Below are 23,362 nucleotides of genomic sequence, written 5' to 3'. Positions count from 1 at the left end.
CTTCCAAGTGTTTGATAAAATACTTGGTTGGATCTTAGAGTAGAATTTTGTGTTCTTGGCTTGGGAAGGTAACTTAGGAACTCTTGAGTCACTAATGTCCAAGTGATTGACGATTGGGAGCCATTAATGCTAGATCTCACCAATTGATTAGGTGTAGAACTAGGACTTATGGACTTGGATTGATATAGCTCACTCGACTTTCCTCTACTATTAGTTAGGGGTTAACTTAGTGGGATTGATCCTTGCTAATTCTCATGTTGAGGTTAGTGATTAGGATAGAGATCCTTGACCACCTAACCTTGCCAAGACCTTTTTGTTAGTTTATTTTATTTGCCATTTATATTTCTTGTCCATCATCTCAAAAACCCCAAAACATACTCCAAAACCAATAACAAGGCACTTTATTGCAATTCCTAGAGAGAACGACCCGAGGTTTAAATACTTCGGTTTATAAAATTTAGGGGTTTGTTACTTGTGACAACCAAATTTTTGTATGAAAGGACTATTGTTTGGTTTAGAAACTATACTTTACAACGAGAATTCATTAGTGGAATTCTAGACCACACAAAAGTTCGTTCATCAAAATGGCGCCGTTGCCGGGGAGTTGCAATGGTGTTATGTTATTGGTTATTGTATATATGTGAATATTGTAAATAGGTTTACCTTTTGCTTCTTTGTTAGTTTTTTGCTAGTTTTAGGATTTAATTTTCTTGCTTCTTATTGGATTTTGTTTTCATTTTCTCTTGCTATCATGAATTCTCACTTTGGCTATGAGTTTGGTTCTAACTATGTTGTAGGAAATGAGAGCTTCAATGAGGATGTGTATCAAGGATGGGACAATCAAAGGTGGGAGGAGCCATATGTATATGATCAATCCTCATGGCAACAACCTCTACCAATGCACTATGAAGAAGAGCCATTCTATGATGCATATCAATCCAATGGCTTTGGTGAATCCCCTTGTGACTGGTGCACGAATTGTAAATCACACTTTTCACAATTCGTACCACTAACCAGCAAGTGCACTAGGTCGTCCAAGTAATACCTTACACGAGTAAGGGTCGAATCCCACGGAGATTGTTGGTTTGAAGCAATCTCTGGTTATCTTGTAAATCTCAGTTAGGAGGTCAATTATAATTATCAGTTGACTTGCAAATGAACAAGGGAACATAAAATAAATACTTTGTATGCAGTAATGGAGAATATGTTGGAGTTTTGGAGATGCTTTGTCTTCTGAATCTCTGCTTTCTCCCTGTCTTCTTCTTCACACACGCAAGGTTCCTCCTATGGCAAGCTGTGTGTTGGTGGATCACCGTTGTCAATGGTTACCATCCGTCCTCTCAGTGAAAAAGGTCCAGGTGCGCTATCACCGTACGGCTAATCATCTGTCAGATCTCGATCATGTCAGAATAGGATCCATTGATCCTTTTGCGTCTGTCACTACGCCCAACACTCGCGAGTTTGAAGCTCGTCACAGTCATTCAATCCCTGAATCCTACTCGGAATACCACAGACAAGGTTTAGACTTTCCGAATTCTCAAGAATGCTGCCAATGGATTCTAGCTTATACCACGAAGATTCTGATTAAGGAATCCAAGAGATATTCATTCAATCGAAAGTAGAACGGAGGTGGTTGTCAGGCACGCGTTCATAGGTTGAGAATGGTGATGACTGTCACGGATCATCACATCCATCATATTGAAGTGCGAATGAACATCTTAGATAGAAACAAGCGTGTTTGAATAGAAAACAGAAATAGTTGCAGTAATTCATCGAAACACACCAGAGCTCCTCACCCCCAACAATGGAGTTTAGAGACTCCTGCCGTCAGAGATTACAAAGTTCAGATCTAAAATGTCATGAGATGCAAAATAAATCTCTAAAAGTTGTTTAAATACTAAACTAGTAACCTATGTTTACAGAAAATGAGTAAACTATGATAAATAGTGCAGAAATCCACTTCTGGGGCTCACTTGGTGTGTGCTGGGGCTGAGACTTAAGCTTCTCACATGCTTGGGCTGTTTTGGGCGTTCAACACCAGGTTTTAACCTGTTTCTGGCGTTGAACTCCAACTTGTAACTTGTTTCTGGCGTTGGACGCCAGACTGCAACATGGAACTGGCGTTGAACGCCAGTTTACATCATCTATCCTTGAGAAAAGTATGGATTATTATATATTTCTGAAAAGCCCTGGATGTCTACTTTCCAACGCAATTGAGAGCGCACCATTTTAAGTTTCATAGCTCCAGAAAATCCACTTTGAGTGTAGGAAGGTCAGAACCCAACAGCATCAGCAGTCCTTTTTCAGCCTGAATCAGATTTTTGCTCAGCTCCCTCAATTTCAGCCAGAAAATACCTAAAATTACAGAAAAATACACAAACTTATAGTAAAGTCCAGAAATGTGATTTTTAATTAAAAAACTAATAAAAATATACTAAAAACCAACTAAATCATACTAAAAACTAAGTAAAAACAATGCCAAAAAGCGTATAAATTATCCGCTCATCACAACACCAAACTTAAATTGTTGCTTGTCCCCAAGCAACTAAAAACAAAGTAAGATAAAAAGAAGAGAATATACAATGAATTCCAAAAATATCTATGAAGATTAGTGTTAATTAGATGAGCGGGGCTATTAGCTTTTTGCTTCTGAACAGTTTTGGCATCTCACTTTATCCTTTGAAGTTCAGAATGATTGGCATCTATAGGAACTCAGAATTTAGATAGCGTTATTGATTCTCCTAGTTTAGTATGTTGATTCTTGAACACAGCTACTTTATGAGTCTTGGTCGTGGCCCTAAGCACTCTGTTTTCCAGTATTACCACCGGATACATACATGCCACAGACACATAACTGGGTGAACCTTTTCAGATTGTGACTCAGCTTTGCTAAAGTCCCCAATTAGAGGTGTCCAGGATTCTTAAGCACACTTTGTTTTTTTTTTTTTTTTTTGCTTTGGACCTCGACTTTAACCGCTCAGTCTCAAGTTTTCACTTGACACCTTCACGCCACAAGCACATGGTTAGGGACAGCTTGGTTTAGCCGCTAAGGCTAGGATTTTATTCCTTTAGGCCCTCCTATCCACTGATGCTCAAAGCCTTGGATCCTTTTTATTACCCTTGCCTTTTGGTTTTAAGGGCTATTGGCTTTTTGCTCTTGCCTTTTGGTTTAAAGAGCTTTTGGCTTTTTCTGTTTGCTTTTTCTTTTTCGTGCTCTCTTTTTTTTCGCATTTTTTTTTCTGCAAGCTTTGTTCTTCCCTGCTTTTTCTTGCTTCAAGAATCATTTTTATGATTTTTCAGATTATCAGATAACATGTCTCCTGTTCATCATTATTTCAAGAACCAACATATTTAACATTCATAAACAACAACTTCAAAAGACATATGCACTGTTCAAGCATTCATTCAGAAAACAAAAAGTATTGTCACCACATCAATATAATTAAACTAAGTTCAAGGATAAATTCGAAACTCATGTACTTCTTGTTCTTTTGAATTAAAAACATTTTTCATTTAAGAGAGGTAATGGATTCATATTCACTACTTTAAGGCATAGACACTTAAATACTAATGATCATGTAATGAAGACACAAACATGGATAAACATTTAACATAGAAAACAAAAAACAAAAAATTTAAGAACAAGGAATGAGTCCACCTTAGTGATGATGGCGTTTTCTTCTTGAGGAACCAATGATGTCCTTGAGCTCTTCTATGTCTCTTCCTTGTCTTTGTTGCTCCTCCCTCATTGCTTTTTGATCTTCTCTAATTTTATGAAGGATGATGGAGTGATCTTGATGTTCCACCCTTAGTTGCTCCCAATAATTGTGTGGAGGAAAATGTATCCCCTGAGGTATCTCAGGGATCTCTTGATTTGCAGTCAAATGTTCTACCACTGAGCTATAGACCCTTAATGGAAGCTTCTGTCTTCCCTTTCCTCTTTCTAGAGGTTTCTCTGGCCTTAGGTGCCATCAATGGTTATGGAAAAAAAAGAACTATGCTTTTACCACACCAAACTTAAAATGTTGCTCGCCCTCGAGCAAAAGAAGAAAGAATAGAAGAAGAAGAAGATGTGGAAGAATCTAGGATTATGAGGAGGGAAGGTGGGGATCCTGTGGGGTCCACAGATCCTGAGATGATCCTGTGAGGTCCACAGATCTTGAGGTGTCAAGGATTTACATCCCTGCACCAATTAGGCATGTAAAATGCCTTTGCATGCAATTCTGGAGTTTAAACGCCGAACTGATGCTTGTTCTGGGCGTTCAACGCCCAGATGCAGCATGTTTCTGGCGTTGAACGCCAGTTCTATGCTTGTTTCTGGTGTTCAGCACCAGATCCATGCTCTGTTCTGGCGTTGAACGCCAGCTAGATGCTCTTTACTGGCGTTTAAACGCCAGTAAGTCCTTCCTCCAGGGTGTGATTTTTCTTCTGCTGTTTTTGATTCTGTTTTTAATTTTTTTTTTATTTTGTGCTCCACATGATCATGAACAAAATAAAACATGAAAGAACAACAAAAGTAAAAATAAAATTAGATAAATAAAAATTGGGTTGCCTCCCAACAAGCGCTTCTTCAATGTCAATAGCTTGACAGTGGGCTCTCATGGAGCCTCACAGATGTTCAGAGTATTGTTGAGACTCCCCAACACCAAACTTAGAGTTTGGATATGGGAGTTCAACACGAAACTTAGAGTTTGGTTGTGGCCTCCCAACACCAAACTTAGAGTTTGACTGTGGGGGCTCTGGTTGACTCTGTTTTGAGAGAAGCTTACTATGCCTTTTTTCCATGTTTACAGAAGGATGTCCTTGAGTTTTAAACTCAAGGGAGTCCTCATTCAATTGAAGAACTAGTTCACTTCTGTTAACATCAATCACAGCTCTTGCTGTGGCTAGGAAGGGTCTTCCAAGGATGATGGATTCATCCTCATCCTTCCCAGTATCTAGGATTATGAAATCAGCACGGATGTAAATGCCATCAACCTTTACTAATATGTCCTCTACTTGTCCATAAGCCTATTTTCTGGAATTGTCTGCCATCTCTAATGAGATTTTAGCAGCTTGTACCTCAAAGATTCCCAATTTCTCCATTACAGAGAGTGGCATGAGGTTTATTCCTGACCCAAGGTCACATAGAGCCTTCTCAAAGGTTATGGTGCCTATCGTACAAGGTATTAGGAACTTTCCAGGATCCTATTTCTTCTGAGGCAATCTCAGTTGATCCAATGCATTTAGTTCATTGGTGAACAGGGGAGGTTCATCTCCCCAAGTCTCATTACAAAATAAATTGACATTCAGCTTCATGATTGCACCAAGGAACTTGGCAACTTGCTCTTTAGTAACATCCTCATTCTCTTCTGAAGAGGAATACTCATCAGAGCTCATGAAGGGTGTAAGGAGGTTTAATGGAATCTCTATGGTCTCTAGATAAGCCTCAGAGTCCTTTGGTTCCTTAAAGGAAAACTCCTTGTTGATCACGGGATGTCCCAGGAGGTCTTCCTCCTTGGGATTCACGTCCTCCCCTTCCTCTCTAGGTTCGGCCATGTTGACTATGTCAATGGCCTTGCACTCTCCTTTTGGATTTTCTTCTGTATTGCTTGGGAGAGCACTAGGAGGGGTTTCAGTGATCTTCTTACTCAGCTGGCCCACTTGTGCCTCCAAATTTCTAATGGAGGACCTTGTTTCATTCATGAAACTCAGAGTGGCCTTAGATAGATCAGAGACTAAGTTTGCTAAATTAGAGGTACTTTGTTCAGAGTTCTCTGTCTGTTGCTGAGTGGATGATGGAAAAGGCTTGCTATTGCTAAACCTGTTTCTTCCACCATTATTAAAGCCTTGTTGAGGCTTTTGTTGATCCTTCCATGAGAGATTTGGATAATTTCTCTATGAGGGGTTATAGGTGTTTCCATATGGTTCACCCATGTAGTTCACCTCTGCAATTGCAGGATTCTCAGGATCATAAGCTCTTCTTCAGAAGATGTCTCTTGAGTACTGTTGGATGCAGCTTGCATTCCATTCAGACTCTGAGAAATCATATTGACTTGCTGAGTCAATATTTTATTCTGAGCCAATATGGTATTCAGAGTATTAATTTCAAGAACTCCCTTCTTCTGAGGCGTCCCATTACTCACAGGATTCCTCTCAGAAGTGTACATGAACTGGTTGTTAGCAACCATGTCAATGAGTTCTTGAGCTTCTGCAGGCGTTTTCTTTAGGTGAATGGATCCACCTACAGAAGTATCCAATGACATCTTAGCTAATTCAGACAGACCATCATAGAATATATCTAGGATGGTCCATTCTGAAAGCATGTCAGAAGGACACTTTTTGGTCAATCTTTGTATCTCTTCCAAGCTTCATAGAGGGATTCACCTTCTTTCTGTCTGAAGGTTTGAACATCCACTCTAAGCTTACTCAGCTTTTGAGGAGGAAAGAACTTGGCTAAGAAAGCCTTGACCAGCTTATCCCAAGAGTTCAGGCTATCCTTAGGTTGAGAGTCCAACCATATTCTAGCTCTGTCTCTTACAGCAAACGGGAAAAGCATGAGCCTGTAGACTTCAGGATCTACTCCATTAGTCTTAACAGTATCACATATCTGCAAGAATTCAGTTTAAAACTGAAAAGGATCTTCGGATGGAAGTCCATGAAACTTGCAGTTTTGTTGCATCAGAGAAACTAATTGAGGTTTCAGCTCAAAGTTGTTTGCTCCAATGGTAGGGATGGAGATGCTTCTTCCATGTAAATTGGAATTAGGTGCAGTAAAGTCACCAAGCATCCTCCTTGCATTATTATTATTTTCGGCTGCCATCTCCTCTTCTTGTTCGAAAATTCCTGTAAGGTTGTCTTTGGATTGTTGTATTTTAACTTCTCTTAGTTTCCTTTTTAGAGTCCTTTCAGGTTCAGGATCTGCTTCAACAAGAATGTTCTTGTCCTTGCTCCTGCTCATATGACAAAGAAGGGAATAACAAAGAAAATATGGAATCCTCTATGTCACAGTATAGAGATTCCTTTGGGTGAGTAGAAGAAGGAAAGAATGTAATGTAAGGAAAGAGAAGGGAGGAGAATCCAAACACAAGGGTGAGGATAACAGAGATATGAGATGAAGAGAAGTATTAGTAAGTAATTAAATAAATAGAGGAAGATGAGGGAGAGGGAATTTCGAAAATTAATTTTGAAAAAGTGTTAATGATTTTCGAAAATTAAGATAAAATGAAAATTAAAATTAAAAATTGAAACAATTAATTAATTAAAAAGAATTTTTGAAAAAGAGGGAGGTATTTTCGAAAATTAGAGAGGGATAGTTAGTTAGGTAGTTTTGAAAAAGATAAGAAACAAACAAAAAGTTAATTAGTTAGTTGAAACAAATTTTGAAAATCAATTTTTAAAAGATAAGAAGATAAGAAGTTAGAAAAGATATTTGAAAAAGATAAGATAAAAAGATATTTTTGAAAAGATATGATTGAAATTAGTTTCGAAAAAGATTTGATTTTTAAAATCACAATTAATGACTTGATTCACAAGAAATCACAAGATATGATTCTAGAACTTAAAGTTTGAATCTTTCTTAACAAGCAAGTAACAAACTTGAAATTTTTGAATCAAAACATTAATTGTTGAAGATATTTTCGAAAATTATGAGATAAAATAAAAAAAGATTTTTGAAAAATATTTTTATAATTTTCAAAAATAAATAAGAAAAAAATGAAAAAGATTTTGATTTTTGAAAAAGATTTTGAAAAAGATAAGATTTTTAAATTGAAAATTTGATTTGACTCATAAAAACAACTAGATTTTAAAAATTTTTGAAAAAGTCAATCCAAATTTTCGAAATTTATGAGTGAAAAAGGGAAAGATATTTTTTTGAATTTTGAATTTTTAATGAAGAAAGAAAAAAACATGAAAAAGACTTAATGTATGAAAATTTTGGATTAAAACATGTGATGTATGCAAGAACACTATGAATGTAAGACCCAGAACTTTTGAAAAGTCTTATTATGATCAAGTCTCAAATCATATAGTTATTTATAGCCTTAATTTCGGAAATCATTTTATTAAAGATAATTAAGGCAAGTTTTGATTTATTGAATTTGAGATAAGATATGGTTATTATCCAATTTCACAATTATTGGATTATTTTCTATATTCAGAGTATAAAGTTGGTAGTTGTGAAATAATAAGGATTTCTATATGATTTGAATTAAATAAGTAATATTTTCAATATTAATACTGATACTTTGGAAAATAAGGGATTTAATTATATTACTTCTAATTATTTGATTTGGATATTTTATTGAAAATAATTTGTGAAATTGGTGAGCAAATAGTATTTTCTATATATAATTAGTGTTGGATTTAAATTGGGTTTCAATTACTATATTACCCTATTTTTAAGTAAAATTACTAAAATGCCCTTAACCCTAATTTTTGAAAATGAACCCTAACCTTGAAAAACCCTACCCGGTAACCCAGTTCCCCTAAACCCAACACACACAGCCGCACCTAACGCTATGGCAGTAGCAGCTACAAACAAAACGAAGAACAAAAGAAGAAGGGGTTAGGAGGAAACGGGAAGAAGTAGAGAGGGGAGGATCTCTGACTGTTGATCGGAGGAGAGCGAAGGGGACCTCGCCGCCGTGTTCAGCCCACTGCGTGCCCCGCCGCGCCTCGCCGCCCTTGCCGTCGCGGAGGAGAGAACACAAGGAAGAGACTGCGCCGCGCGCTGGGCTTCACCACCGCCATCGCGCCGTCGTCTGGCCGAGGAGGAAGAAGAGCATCGCGCCACACCGTCGCGTCGCGCCCTGCTATCGCCGCCTGTGCTGCAGCCCTTCGCGTTTTGCGCCGTCGTGAGTCGCGACCAGAGGGGAGAGAGAGACCATGAGAGGGACGTGGAGTCGGCGTCGAGCAGGGAGACACTCGCCGCTGCCGTCGCGCTCTGTCGTGTGCCGTCACTGCTGTCTGAGCAGTCATCATCCCCTCCGTCCTGCTGCTCTGGTCCGCCGCCGCCACTGCTGGAGGTCCGTCCGATCTGATCCGAAGGGAAGAAAGAGGTCCAAGCCGCCGCTGCTACTTGCGTTGTGAGCTGCTGCACCAGCCACCGCCGCAGGTGTCGCCGCTGGAGAAGGGAGCTGCGCCTCTGTGTTCCTGGCAGCCGGGAGTGGTTCCGTGACTTCTGGGACCATCGCCAAAGCCTCTGGCTGTTTCTGCCGTCACCGAAAAATCCTGCCGGTAAGGTTTTAAGTATTGGGTTTCGTTTCTCCTGAGTTTCTGGAAACGTTACAATCACTGTATATTGATTTCAGTCGCCGGAGTCGGATCACCGTTGCCGCCTAGGATGGCTTATGGGGCTGCCGCCGAACCAGTTCGGAGACCGCCGCTATTTCGGTTCAGCCGTTCCTTCGGTTCGGTAAGCGTTTTAATTTGAAAGCCCTTTGTTACTGTTCCGTTATCTCACGCTGAGTTTTGTGGTGTCAATTGCTATAAGATTGAGTTTCGATTGTTGTATGTTGCGAATAGTGTTACCTTGGTTATTGCGAGAGTGGCTGGGAGCTGAGGTTTTGGTTGCCGTCAGTTCGGGTTGAGCCGGAAAGGACTCTGTGAGACTTTTGGGTTTATGGATTTGCGTTTTGAGGTAGGGACGCTTTCCAAAAACTATAGTTTATTGTTGGAATTATTACATATGGGTACTGATGTGAAATATTGTGTATTTGGTGATTGTATCTGCCTTATGTATTATTTGATTGACTCGAATGACTATGGATGTTGGTTTGGCCGAATTGTTGTGTGGCTTGTGAAATGTAATGTTTGAAGTTGATTCTTTAAAGATTTGAAATGAGTTTAATCCGTTGAGGATTGGTTTGAATTGAGTCAATTATTTTGATGATGTGAAAGATAGAATACTCTCGAAATTCAGCCTGGGTTGCTTTAATTGATTTGGTTTTGATAAATGATTTATTGCTGAACCGATTCTTTAAAGCTTTAGAAATGAGTTAAATCGGTTGATATTGAGTTGATTTTTGAAATGGCTTCCTTGAGATATGCCACTGAGGCGACTGTTGGATTTAGCTTGCTTTTGAATTGATTTCTGGTTTTGAGCTGTTGAAAAGGAATGAGAAACGGTTTAGTTGGGACCCGAACCGGGTGGCAAAAGTCCAAATTTTAGGGGAGGTGCTGCCGAAATTTCTATAGAATCCGAGTCCTTATTTGAAATGTTAATTGGGGAATTTTGAGTTTAATGCCTTTCCTATCTATTTTGAGGATTGTGAAATTATGTCTTCTTTTATTACCTTTACTTAGAACAATTAAGAAAGCAATGAAGTTATGCTTTGAAAGAATTATTGAAAAGAGAATCATGATTTCTCCTTATTTTCCAAGAAGAACAGTATGTCTTTGGGTACAAGTCATTCGAAAGAGAATTTTGCTTTGAGGCTGTTTTAAAAGGTAAAATGGGTTTATATTTTTCTCTATTAAACACAAAGATTGTCCCTTGGGAGAGTTTTCGTGATTTTAAAAGGAATTGGATTTCGATTGATGAGCCTCATTATTTTGACGTTTTAAATAAGATTCAAAGTATCTTTTGAACTCTAGTTTAACACAACAAAAATGATTCTCTTATCAGTTTGAAACGCTTCAGATTTAATTATGGAATTGAAGCTGGTTTTGTTTAAGTAAAGGAAATGGTTTTGAAAGAAGTAAAGATTACGTGACTCGGTTTGGCTTAGATCCTATTTTCTTACTCAAATCAGAAAGCCAAGGTTTTAATGATTTTAAATGAATTTGGCGAAATGAGATATGTTATTCTCCCCTAAAGACTTGGGACTCTGCCGAGAAACTTTGTTATAAAATCCCATTGTTGAATGGATGATTTTGAATGTTTCAAAATAAATCTTTAACTTGCCATGGTTATGGAAGTTTGGAAAGAGGATGCCGAGAGTGGCATTGTTTTCAAAGGGGAATTTACCTTGAGTAAAAGTGGCTTATGAGCCTGAGATGATTTGAGAAATGAGATCTTTAAAGCCAAGGCTGAAAAGAGTTGAAACTCGATTTCAAAGTGAAATGAATTGAGAAAATGATTTATGGCTTAAATGCCGACTTTATGAATTTAATGATGTTGAATGGTGGAAGTGTTGTTTTGTTGTGAGCCGGAATGGCTGTGTATGATATGAATATTGGCTGGTTCTGGACTGAACCGTGAGCCGGATGGCTGAGATGGATGTTGATCCATGGATGAGATTGAATGCATGTTTATGTTGAATCATTGATAAATGTGAATGTTGCACTTCCACTATCTGAGATACGAGTTTCCCTGGGTAGTAGCAGTGACTAGCCACCACGTGCTCCAAGTCGAGAGTTGATACTCTGTTGACCCTATGTCGTAAGTGTGGCCGGGCACTGTGAAAGGCCCGGATGAGCTCGCCCCCATAAATATTCACCAGTGATGGTGATGGATAAATATTCACCAGTGAGGGTGATGGATATGGATCATGATTATGATCAAATTTATGATGAGTATAACTCGAATTGGGGATGCACGACAGAGGGACAGTCCAATGGTTAGCTACCAGGACTTGTCGGGTTAGCTCTATAACCGACAGATGATATCATCAGCCACTAGGGACAGGCATGCATCATATGCATTTGTGTGACATTGGTTGGGTGTGCATATTATACTTGGTTTGCCTATGTGATTAATTGCTAACTGTTCTACTTGTAATAACTGTTTGTTTATGCTTGAACTTCTTATCTGTGTTTGCATCTGGGACTCTGTTGGACTGTGGTGATTGGTTGATGGTTGGATTGTTTGGGCCTAGGGCCGTGGTTGGAATGAGATGAACCGATGGTTGATTTCGGTTTTGTGTTTCTGGTTTGGAATAAAATATGAAAGGCTATTTTGTTCAGTTTAGATAAACCGTTTTGAAAGGCTTTTGAGTTTTTGAGAATTGAATGGTTCCTCTTTCAGAAAAGATTTCCGACTTTACTTTTATTGTAAACCGTTGTTTTTGAAAAGAGGCATAAGACGGTTATTAATCACTGGTACGGTTTATCTTCACGTATCCTATTACAGTAATTCCCAAAAACCCTCTACTGAGAACCCTTTCGAGGATGATGTTCTCACCCCCCTACATTTTTCCCCTTTCAGGATATGGGCGCAGAAGTTACGAAGAGTTTATTTAGTTGTGGTTGAAATGCTCTGTATTGCTTTAGACTATTATTTGTACCCTCACCTTTATCTTGAGATATTCTGTAAGAGGGATAGGAATTGTATTGTCTAATGCTTGTAATATTATTTATATATATGTGTATACATATATGGATGTACTCTTTATGAGCTTTTGTAAATTGTATGGTATCCTGTGAGTGTACGTTATCGAACGAAAGTATTTTTGGGAGCGATGTTGCGGTTTAAAGTTTCAAACAGGCTCATATTTTAGTATTAAATAGTATAAGTGTCGTCGTAATATCCGAGCTATCAGAGTTGCGCAGCCGGAAGCGTGAGCTTTGGTAGTTAGGGTGTTACAATGAATGTCAAGATGAACACCAAGAACACTTTGAAGATCAAGATGAACATCAAGACTTTATTTTTGAAAAATTTTCAAGAAAAGAAAACATGCAAGACACCAAACTTAGAAATTTTTCATGCATAGACACTATGAATGCAAGAATGCATATGAAAAACAAGAAAAGACACACAAAACAATATAATATGAAGATCAATCAAGAAGGGTTATCAAGAACAACTGGAAGATCATGATGAATACAATGCATGAATGCAATTTTCGAAAAATGCAAAGAATTTTTTTTAAAAAAATGCAATTGACACCAAACTTGAAATTGACTCAAGACTCAAACAAGAAACACAAAATATTTTTTATTTTTATGATTTTATGATTTTTTTGAATTTTTCGAAAATTAATGTGAAAAAGAAAAATAAGGATTCCAAAATTTTTAATATGAATTCTAGAAATCTTGTGCTCTTTAGTCTAAAGCTCCAATCTGAGGGTTAGACATGGCTTAATAGCCAGTCAAGCTTTAGAATATACATCAGTCATACAATAGCAGATGGATTAGGAACAACTAGCTTGCTCTTGTGATGATGGTTTGGGAGCCTCAATCTAAAAGAATTTAGACATGGCTTTGCAGCCAGCCAGGCTCCAACATTTTTCATGAAACGCTAGAATTCATTCTTAAAAATTCTGAAGAAAAAATATTTTATTTTTTTTTGAAAATATTATTTTTTTCGAATATTAATTGGGAAAAACGAAAAAGAAGAAAATATTTTTGAAAAATTTTTTGAAAACTTTTTGAAAATAAAATAAGAAGAAAATTACCCAATCTGAGCAATACGATGAACCGTCAGTTGTCCAAACTCGAACAATCCCTGGCAACGGCGCCAAAAACTTGGTATGTGAAATTGTTACTCTGAGGTTGTAAAATTTGTTGTCCGTTCTCTCCCTGGCAACGGCGCCAAAAACTTGGTGCACGAATTGTAAATCACACTTTTCACAACTCGTACCACTAACCAGTAAGTGCACTGGGTCGTCCAAGTAATACCTTACGTGAGTAAGGTCGAATCCCACGGAGATTGTTGGTTTGAAGCAATCTATAGTTATCTTGCAATTCTTAGTCAGGATATAATATCAATAATAATTATTAGTTTAAATTGTAACAAGTGAAAGGGCATAAAATAAATACTTATTGTGCAACAATGGAGAATATGTTGGAGTTTTGGAGATGCTTTGTCTTCTGAATCTCTGCTTTCTCCCTGTCTTCTTCTTCACGCACGCAAGGTTCCTTCCATGGCAAGCTGTATGTAAGGTGTCACCGTTGTCAATGGCTACTTCCCGTCCTCTCAGTGAAAATGGTCCAAATGCTCTGTCACAGCACGGCTAATCATCTGTTGGTTCTCGATCATGTCGGAATAGAATCCCTTTATTCTTTTGCGTCTGTCACTACGCCCAACAATCGCGAGTTTGAAGCTCGTCACAGCCATTCAATCCCTGAATCCTACTCGGAATACCACAGACAAGGTTTAGACTTTCCGGATTCTCAAGAATGCTGACAATGGATTCTAGCTTATACCACAAAGATTCTGATTAAGGAATCTAAGAGATACTCATTCAATCGAAGGTAGAACGGAGGTGGTTGTCAGGCACACGTTCATAGGTTAAGAATGGTGATAAGTGTCACGGATCATCACATCCATCATATTGAAGTGCGAATGAACATCTTAGATAGAAACAAGCGTGTTTGAATAGAAAACCGAAATAATTGCATTAATTCATCGAGACACAGCAAAGCTCCTCGCCCCCAACAATGGTGTTCAGAGACTCATGCCGTCAAAGAGTATAAAGTTCAGATCTAAAATGTCATGAGGTGCAAAATAAATCTCTAAAATTTGTTTAAATACTAAACTAGTAACCTAGGTTTACAGAAAATGAGTAAACTATGATAGATAGTGCAAAAATCCACTTCTGGGACCCACTTGGTGTGTGCTGGGGCTGAGACTTAAGCTTCTCACGTGCCTGGGCTGTTTTGGGCGTTCAACGCCAGGTTGTAACCTGTTTCTGGCGTTGAACTCCAACTTGTAACTTGTTTTCGGCGCTGGAAGCCAGACCGCAACATGGAACTGGCGTTGAACGCCAGTTTACATCGTCTATCCTTGAGCAAAGTTTAAACTATTATATATTGCTGGAAAGCCCTGGATGTCTACTTTCCAACTCAATTGGAAGCGTGCCATTTTGAGTTCTGTAGCTCCAGAAAATCCACTTTGAGTGCAGGGAGGTCAGAATCCAACAGCATCAGCAGTCCTTCTTCTACCTCTGAATCTGATTTTTGCTCAAGTCCCTCAATTTCAGCCAGAAAATACCTGAAATCACATAAAAACACACAAACTTATAGTAAAGTCCAAAAATGTGAATTTAACATAAAAACTAATAAAAACATCCTTAAAAGTAACTAAATCCTACTAAAAACATACTAAAAACAATGCCAAAAGCGTATAAATTATCCGCTCATCACAACACCAAACTTAAATTGTTGCTTGTCCCCAAGCAACTGAAAATCAAATAGGATAAAAAGAAGAGAATATACTATAAATTCTAAAATATCAATGAAACATAGCTCCAATCAGATGAGCGGGACTTGTAACTTTTTACCTCTTGAATAGTTTTGGCATCTCACTTTATCCATTGAGGTTCAGAATGATTGGCATCTATAGGAACTCAGAGTTCAGATAGTGTTATTGATTCTCCTAGTTCAGTATGTTGATTCTTGAACACAGCTACTTTATGAGTCTTGGTCGTGGCCCTAAGCACTTTGTTTTCCAGTATTACCACCGGATACATAAATGCCACAGACACATAATTGGGTGAACCTTTTCAGATTGTGACTCAGCTTTGCTAAAGTCCCTAATTAGAGGTGTCCAGGGTTCTTAAGCACACTCTTTTTTTGCTTTGGACCTTGACTTTAACCGCTTAGTCTCAAGTTTTCACTTGACACCTTCACGCCACAAGCACATGGTTAGGGACAGCTTGGTTTAGCCGCTTAAGCCAGGATTTTATTCCTTTAGGCCCTCCTATCCACTGATGCTCAAAGCCTTGGGATCCTTTTTATTACCCTTGCCTTTTGGTTTTAAGGGTTATTGGCTTTTTGCTCTTGCCTTTTGGTTTTAAGAGCTTTTGGCTTTTCTGCTTGCTTTTTCTTTTTCTTTCTATATTTTTTTTTGCCATTTTTCTTTTATATTTTTTTCTGCAAGCTTTTGTATTCACTACTTTTTCTTGCTTCAAGAATCATTTTTATGATTTTTCAGATTATCAAATAACATGTCTCCTGTTCATCATTCTTTCAAGAGCCAACATATTTAACATTCATAAACAACAACTTCAAAAGACATATGCACTGTTCAAGCATTCATTCAGAAAATAAAAAGTATTGTCACCACATCAATATAATTAAACTAAGTTCAAGGATAAATTCGAAACTCATGTACTTCTTGTTCTTTTGAATTAAAAAAATTTTTCATTTAAGAGAGGTGATGGATTCATATTCACTACTTTAAGGCATAGACACTTAGACACTAATGATCATATAATAAAGGCACAAACATAGATAAACATTTAACATAAGAAAACGAAAAACAGAAAATTTAAGAACAAGGAATGAGTCCACCTTAGTGATGGTGGCGTTTCCTTCTTGATGAACCAATGATGTCCTTGAGCTCTTCTATGTCTCTTTCTTGTCTTTGTTGCTCCTCCCTCATAGCTCTTTGATCTTCTCTAATTTCATGGAGGATGATGGAGTGCTCTTGATGTTCCACCCTTAGTTGTCCCATGTTGGAACTTAGTTCTCCTAGGGAGGTGTTGATTTGCTCCCAAAAATTCTGTGGAGGAAAGTGCATCCCTTGAGGTATCTCAGGGATTTCTTGATGATGAGCTTCCTCACGTGTTTCTTGAGCTCCATGAGTGGGCTCTCTTGTTCTCTCCATCCTTTTCTTAGTGATGGGCTTCTCTTCCTCAATGGGAATGTCTCCTTCTATGAAAGCTCCAGCTGAGTAACATAGATGGCAAATAAGATGAGGGAAAGCTAGCCTTGCCAAGGGGGAGGGCTTTTCGGCTATTCTGTAGAGTTCAAGGGAGATGACTTCATGAACTTCTACTTCCTCTCCAATCATGATGCTATGAATCATGATGGCTCGATCCACAGTAACTTTAGATCGGTTGCTAGTGGGAATGATGGAGCGTTGGATGAACTCCAACCATCCTCTAGCCACAGGCTTGAGGTCCAGTCTTCTAAGTTGAACCGGTTTGCCTTTTGAGTCAATCTTCCATTGAGCTCCTTCCACACATATGTCCATAAGGACTTGGTCCAACCTTTGATCAAAGTTGACCCTTCTAGTATAGGGGCGTGCATCTCCTTGCATCATAGGCAAGTTAAACGCCAACCTCACATTTTCCGGACTAAAATCTAAGTATTTCCCCCGAACCATGGTGAGATAATTCTTTGGGTTCGGGTTCTTACTTTGATCATGGTTCCTAGTGATCCATGCATTAGCATAGAACTCTTGAACCATTAGATTTCCGACTTGTTGGAAGGGTTTTGTTAGAACTTCCCAACCTCTTCTTTGGATTTCATGTCAGATTTCCGGATACTCATTTCTCTTGAGTTTGAAAGGGACCTCGGGGATCACCTTCTTCTTGGCCACAACATCATAGAAGTGGTCTTGATGGGCTTTGGAGATGAATCTTTCCATCTCCCATGACTCGGAGGTGGAAGCTTTTGTCTTCCCTTTCCCTTTTCTAGAGGATTCTCCGGTCTTAGGTGCCATGGTAATGGAAAAACAAAAAGCTTTATGCTTTTACCACACCAAACTTAGAATATTGCTCGCCCTCGAGTAAGAAAAGAAAGAATAGATGAAGAAGAAGAAGAAATGGAGGAGAGGGAGAGAGAGATGTGTTTCGGCCAAGAAGAGGAGGAGGGGGTTGTGTTGTGTGAAATTGAAGAAGAATGGAGGGGTTTATATAGTGAAGGGAGAGGGGTTAGGTTCGGCCATTTAGGGTGGGTTTGGGTGGGAAAGTGATTTTGAATTTTGAAGGTAGGTTGGGTGTATGAAGTAGGTTTATGGGGAAGAGTGGGTGGAAGTGAGTGGTGAATAGGTAATAGGGAAGAGAGCTTGAGGTGATTGGTGAGGGTTTTGGGGAAGGGTGTTTATTGGGAAGAGAGGATGAACATTGAGAAGAGGGAAGAATATGAGTGGAGGTAGGTGGGGATCCTGTGGGGTCCACAGATGCTGAGATGATCCTGTGGGGTCCACAGATCCTGAGGTGTCAAGGAATTGCATCCCTGCACCAATTAGGCATGTAAAATGCCTTTGCATGCAATTCTGGTGTTTAAACGCCGAATTGATGCTTGTTCTGGGCGTTCATCGCCCAGATGCAGCATGTTTCTGGCGTTGAACGCCAGTTCTATGCTTGTTTCTGGCATTCAGCGCCAGCTTTCCTCAGTGTGCATTTCTGGCGTTTGAATGCCAGGATGCTGCTTGTTTTGGGCGTTCAACGCCAGATCCATGCTCTGTTCTGGCGTTGAACTCCAGTAAGCCCATCCTCCAGGGTGTGATTTTTCTTCTGCTATTTTTGATTCTGTTTTTTATTTTTCTATTTATTTTGTGACTCCACATGATCATGAACCTAATAAAACATGAAAGAACAACAAAAATAAAAATAAAATTACATAAATAAAAATTGGGTTGCCTCCCAACAAGCGCTTCTTTAATGTCAATAGCTTGACAGTGGGCTCTCATGGAGCCTTACAGATGTTCAGAGCATTGTTGAGACTCCCCAACACCAAACTTAGAGTTTGGATATGGGAGTTCAACACCAAACTTAGAGTTTGGTTGTGGCCTCCCAACACCAAACTTAGAGTTTAACTGTGGGGGCTCTGGTTGACTCTGTTTTGAGAGAAGCTTACTGTGCCTCTTTTCCATGTTTACAGAAGGATGTCCTTGAGTTTTAAACTCAAGGGAGTCCTCATTCAATTGAAGGACTAGTTCACCTCTGTTAACATCAATCACAGCTCTTGCTGTGGCTAGGAAGTGTCTTCCAAGGATGATGGATTCATCCTCATCCTTCCCAGTATCTAAGATTATGAAATCAGCAGGGATGTAAAGGCCTACAACCTTTACTAACATGTCCTCTACTTGTCCATAAGCCTGTTTTCTGGAATTATCTGCCATCTCTAATGAGATTTTAGCAGCTTGTACCTCAAAGATTCCCAGTTTCTCCATTACAGAGAGTGGCATGAGGTTTATTCCTGACCCAAGGTCACATAGAGCCTTCTCAAAGGTCATGGTGCCTATGGTACAAGGTGTTAGGAACTTTCCAGGATCCTGTTTCTTCTGAGGCAATCTCAGTTGATCCAATGCATTTAGTTCATTGGTGAACAGGGGAGGTTCATCTCCCCAAGTCTCATTACCAAATAAATTGGCATTCAACTTCATGATTGCACCAAGGAACTTGACAACTTGCTCTTTAGTAACATCCTCATTCTCTTCTGAAGAGGAATACTCATCAGAGCTCATGAAGGGTGTATGGAGGTTTAATGGAATCTCTATGGTCTCTAGATGAGCCTCAGAGTCCTTTGGTTCCTCAAAGGAAAACTCCTTGTTGATCACTGGACGTCCCAGAAGGTCTTCCTCCTTGGGATTCATGTCCTCCCCTTCCTCTCTAGGTTCGGCCATGTTGACTATGTCAATGGCCTTGCACTCTCCTTTTGGATTTTCTTCTGTATTGCTTGGGAGAGCACTAAGAGGGGTTTCAGTGATCTTCTTACTCAGTTGGCCCACTTGGGCCTCCAAATTTCTAATGGAGGACCTTGTTTCATTCATGAAACTCAGAGTGGCCCTAGATAGATCAGAGACTAAGTTTGCTAAATTAGAGGTACTTTGTTCAGAGTTCTCTGTCTGTTGCTGAGTGGATGATGGAAAAGGCTTGCTATTGCTAAACCTGTTTCTTCCACCATTATTAAAGCCTTGTTGAGGCTTTTGTTGATCCTTCCATGAGAGATTTGGATGATTTCCCATTAGGGGTTATAGGTGTTTCCATATGGTTCACCCATGTAGTTCACCTCTGCAATTGCAGGGTTCTCAGGATCATAAACTTCTTCTTCAGAAGATGCCTCTTGAGTACTGTTGGATGCAGCTTGCATTCCATTCAGACTCTGAGAAACAATATCGACTTGCTGAGTCAATATTTTATTCTGAGCCAATATGGCATTCATAGTATCAATTTCAAGAACTCCTTTCTTCTGAGGCGTCCCATTACTCACAGGATTCCTCTCAGAAGTGTACATGAACTGGTTATTAGCAACCATGTCAATGAGTTCTTGAGCTTCTGCAGGCATTTTCTTTAGGTGAATGGATCCACTTGCAGAAGTATCCAATGACATCTTAGCTAATTCAGACAGACCATCATAGAATATATCCAGGATGGTCCATTCTGAAAGCATGTCAGAAGGACACTTTTTGGTCAGTTCCTTGTATCTCTCCCAAGCTTCATAGAGGGATTCACCTTCTTTCTGTTTGAAGGTTTGAACATCCACTCTAAGCTTACTCAGCTTTTGAGGAGGAAAGAACTTGGCTAAGAAAGCCTTGACCAGCTTATCCCAAGAGTTCAGGCTATCTTTAGGTTGAGAATCCAACCATATTCTAGCTCTGTCTCTCACAGCAAAAGGGAAAAGCATGAGCATGTAGACTTCAGGATCTACTCCATTAGTCTTAACAGTATCACATATCTGCAAGAATTCAGTTAAGAACTGAAAAGGATCTTCAGATGGACGTCCATGAAACTTGCAGTTTTGTTGCATCAGAGAAACTAATTGAGGTTTCAGCTCAAAGTTGTTTGCTCCAATGGTAGGGATGGAGATGCTTCTTCCATGTAAATTGGAATTAGGTGCAGTAAAGTCACCAAGCATCCTCCTTGCATTATTATTATTTTCAGCTGCCATCTCCTCTTCTTGTTCGAAAATTCCTGTAAGGTTGTCTCTGATTGTTGTATTTTAACTTCTCTTAGTTTCCTTTTCAGAGTCCTTTCAGGCTCAGGATCTGCTTCAACAAGAATGTTCTTGTCCTTGCTCCTGCTCTTATGACAAAGAAAGGAATAACAAAGAAAATATGGAATCCTCTATGTCACAGTATAGAGATTCCTTTGTGTGAGTAGAAGAAGAAAAGAATGTAATGTAAGGAAAGAGAAGGGAGGAGAATCCAAACACAAGGGTGAGGAGAGCAGAGATATGGGATGAAGAGAAGTGTTAGTAAGTAATTAAATAAATAGAGGAAGATAAGGGAGAGTGAATTTCGAAAATTAATTTTGAAAAAGTGTTAATGATTTTCTAAAATTAAGATAAAATGAAAATTAAAATTAAAAATTGAAACAATTAATTAATTAAAAAGAATTTTTGAAAAAGAGGGAGGTATTTTCGAAAATTAGAGAGGGATAGTTAGTTAAGTAGTTTTGAAAGAGATAAAAAACAAACAAAAAGTCAATAAGTTAGTTGAAAAAGATTTGAAAATTAATTTTGAAAAGATAAGAAGATAAGAAGTTAGAAAAGTTATTTGAAAAAGATATGATATTGAAAAAAGATAAAAAGATATTTTTGAAAAGATATGATTGAAATTAGTTTTGAAAAAGTTTTGATTTTTAAAATCACAATTAATGACTTGATTCACAAGAAATCACAAGATATGATTCTAGAACTTAAAGTTTGAATCTTTCTTAACAAACAAGTAACAAACTTGAAATTTTTGAATCAAAACATTAATTGTTGAAGATATTTTCGAAAATTATGAGATAAAATAAAAAAATATTTTTGAAAAATATTTTTATAATTTTCGAAAATAAATAAGAAAAAAATGAAAAAGATTTTGATTTTTGAAAAAGATTTTGAAAAAGATAAGATTTTTAAATTAAAAATTTGATTTGACTCATAAAAACAACTAGATTTTAAAATTTTTTGAAAAATTCAATCCAAATTTTTGAAATTTATGAGTGAAAAAGGGAAAGATATTTTTTTTATTTTTTAAATTTTTAATGAAGAAAGAGAAAAACATGAAAAAGACTCAATGCATGAAAATTTTTGGATCAAAACATGTGATGAATGCAAGAACACTATGAATGTCAAGATGAACACCAAGAACACTATGAATGTCAAGATGAACATCAGGAACTTATTTTTGAAAAATTTTCAAGAAAAGAAAACATGCAAGACACCAAACTTAGAAATTTTTCATGTATAGACACTATGAATGCAAGAATGCATATGAAAAACAAGAAAAGACACAAAACAAGAAAATATGAGGATCAAACAAGAAGACTGGCCAAGAACAACTTGAAGATCATGAAGAACACTATGAATGCATGAATTTTCGAAAAATGCATAAAAAATTTTTAGAAAAAATGCAATTGATACCAAACTTAAAAATTGACTCAAGACTCAAACAAGAAACATGTCACAAACCAGAGTTGAACGCCAGAAACACGTTACAAACTGGCGTTCAACTCCAAGAATGACCTCTCCACGTGTAAACTTCAAGCTCAGCCCAAGCACACACCAAGTGGGCCCCGGAAGTGGATTTATGCATCAATTACTTACTTCTGTAAACCCTAGTAACTAGTTTAGTATAAATAGGACTTTTTACTATTGTATTTTCATCTTCGGATCATCTTTGATCAGTTTTATGCTATCTTAGACTTTCATGGGGGCTGGCCATTCGGCCATGCCTAGACCATTATCACTTATGTATTTTCAAACGGTAGAGTTTCTGCACTCCATAGATTAAGGTGTGGAGCTCTGCTGTTCCTCATGATTTAATGCAAAGTACTACTGTTTTCTATTCAATTCAACTTATTCCGCTTCTAAGATATCCATTCGCACCCAAGAACATGATGAATGTGATGATTATGTGACGCTCATCATCATTCTCACTTATGAACGCGTACCTGACAAACACTTCTGTTCTACATGCAACCAAGCTAGAATGAGTATCTCTTAGATATCTAATACAGGGGACCGAGTCCGACTTATTAGTATCTTCGTGGTATAAGTTAGAACCCATGGATGGCCATTCTTGAGATCCGGAAAGTCTAAACCTTGTCTGTGGTATTCCGAGTAGGATCTGGGAAGGGATGGCTGTGACGAACTTCAAACTCGCGAGTGCTGGGCGTAGTGACAGATGCAAAAGAAGGGTGAATCCTATTCCAGTATGATCGAGAACCTCCAGATGATTAGTGGTATGCGAAATTGTTACTCTGAGGTTGTAAAATTTGTTGTTCGTTCCCTCCCTGGCAATGGCGCCACAACTGGTGCACAGAACCATGGTCCAAACATAACTTCACAACTTCGCACAACTAACCAGCAAGTGCACTGGGTCGTCCAAGTAATAAAACCTTATGTGAGTAAGGGTCGATCCCACAGAGATTGTTGGTATGAAGCAAGCTAGGCTCACCTTGTAAATCTCAGTCAGGCGGATATCAAATGGTTATGGAGTTTTCGAATAATAATAATAAATAAATAGAAAATAAAGATAGAAATACTTATGTAATTCATTGGTTAGAATTTCAGATAAGCGTATAGAGATGCTTTCGTTCCTCTGAACTTCTGCTTTCCTGCTGTCTTCATCCAATCAATCTTACTCCTTTCCATGGCAAACTTTATGTAAGGGCATCACCGTCGTCAATAGCTACATCTCATCCTCTCTGTGAAAATGGTTCGATGCGCTGTCAGTACATGGCTAATCATCTGGAGGCATCACCGTTGTCAATGGCTACATCCCATCCTCTCTGTGAAAATGGTCCAAATGCTCTGTCACAGCACGGCTAATCAT

At 38.4% G+C, this 23,362-nt stretch overlaps 2 non-coding genes across 2 annotated transcripts; both read left to right on the top strand.

Annotated features, from left to right (window-relative positions):
* The first annotated feature begins 6,299 nt into the window (after nucleotides 1-6,299).
* On the top strand, nucleotides 6,300-6,406 carry LOC148571874 (small nucleolar RNA R71). The gene has a single exon (XR_015908407.1). It is a non-coding gene; the product is annotated as a small nucleolar RNA R71 (small nucleolar RNA).
* A 13,577-nt stretch (nucleotides 6,407-19,983) lies between these two features.
* Nucleotides 19,984-20,091, top strand: LOC148571873 (small nucleolar RNA R71). Its single transcript, XR_015908733.1, has one exon. It is a non-coding gene; the product is annotated as a small nucleolar RNA R71 (small nucleolar RNA).
* Nucleotides 20,092-23,362: the final 3,271 nt, after the last annotated feature.

This window comes from Arachis ipaensis, chromosome B3 (assembly GCF_059453495.1).
Source record: "Arachis ipaensis isolate K30076 ecotype BB chromosome B3, ASM5945349v1, whole genome shotgun sequence".
Taxonomy (NCBI): domain Eukaryota; kingdom Viridiplantae; phylum Streptophyta; class Magnoliopsida; order Fabales; family Fabaceae; genus Arachis; species Arachis ipaensis.
Note: the sequence above shows the minus strand (reverse complement) of the source record. Positions and strands in the feature narration are given on the sequence as shown.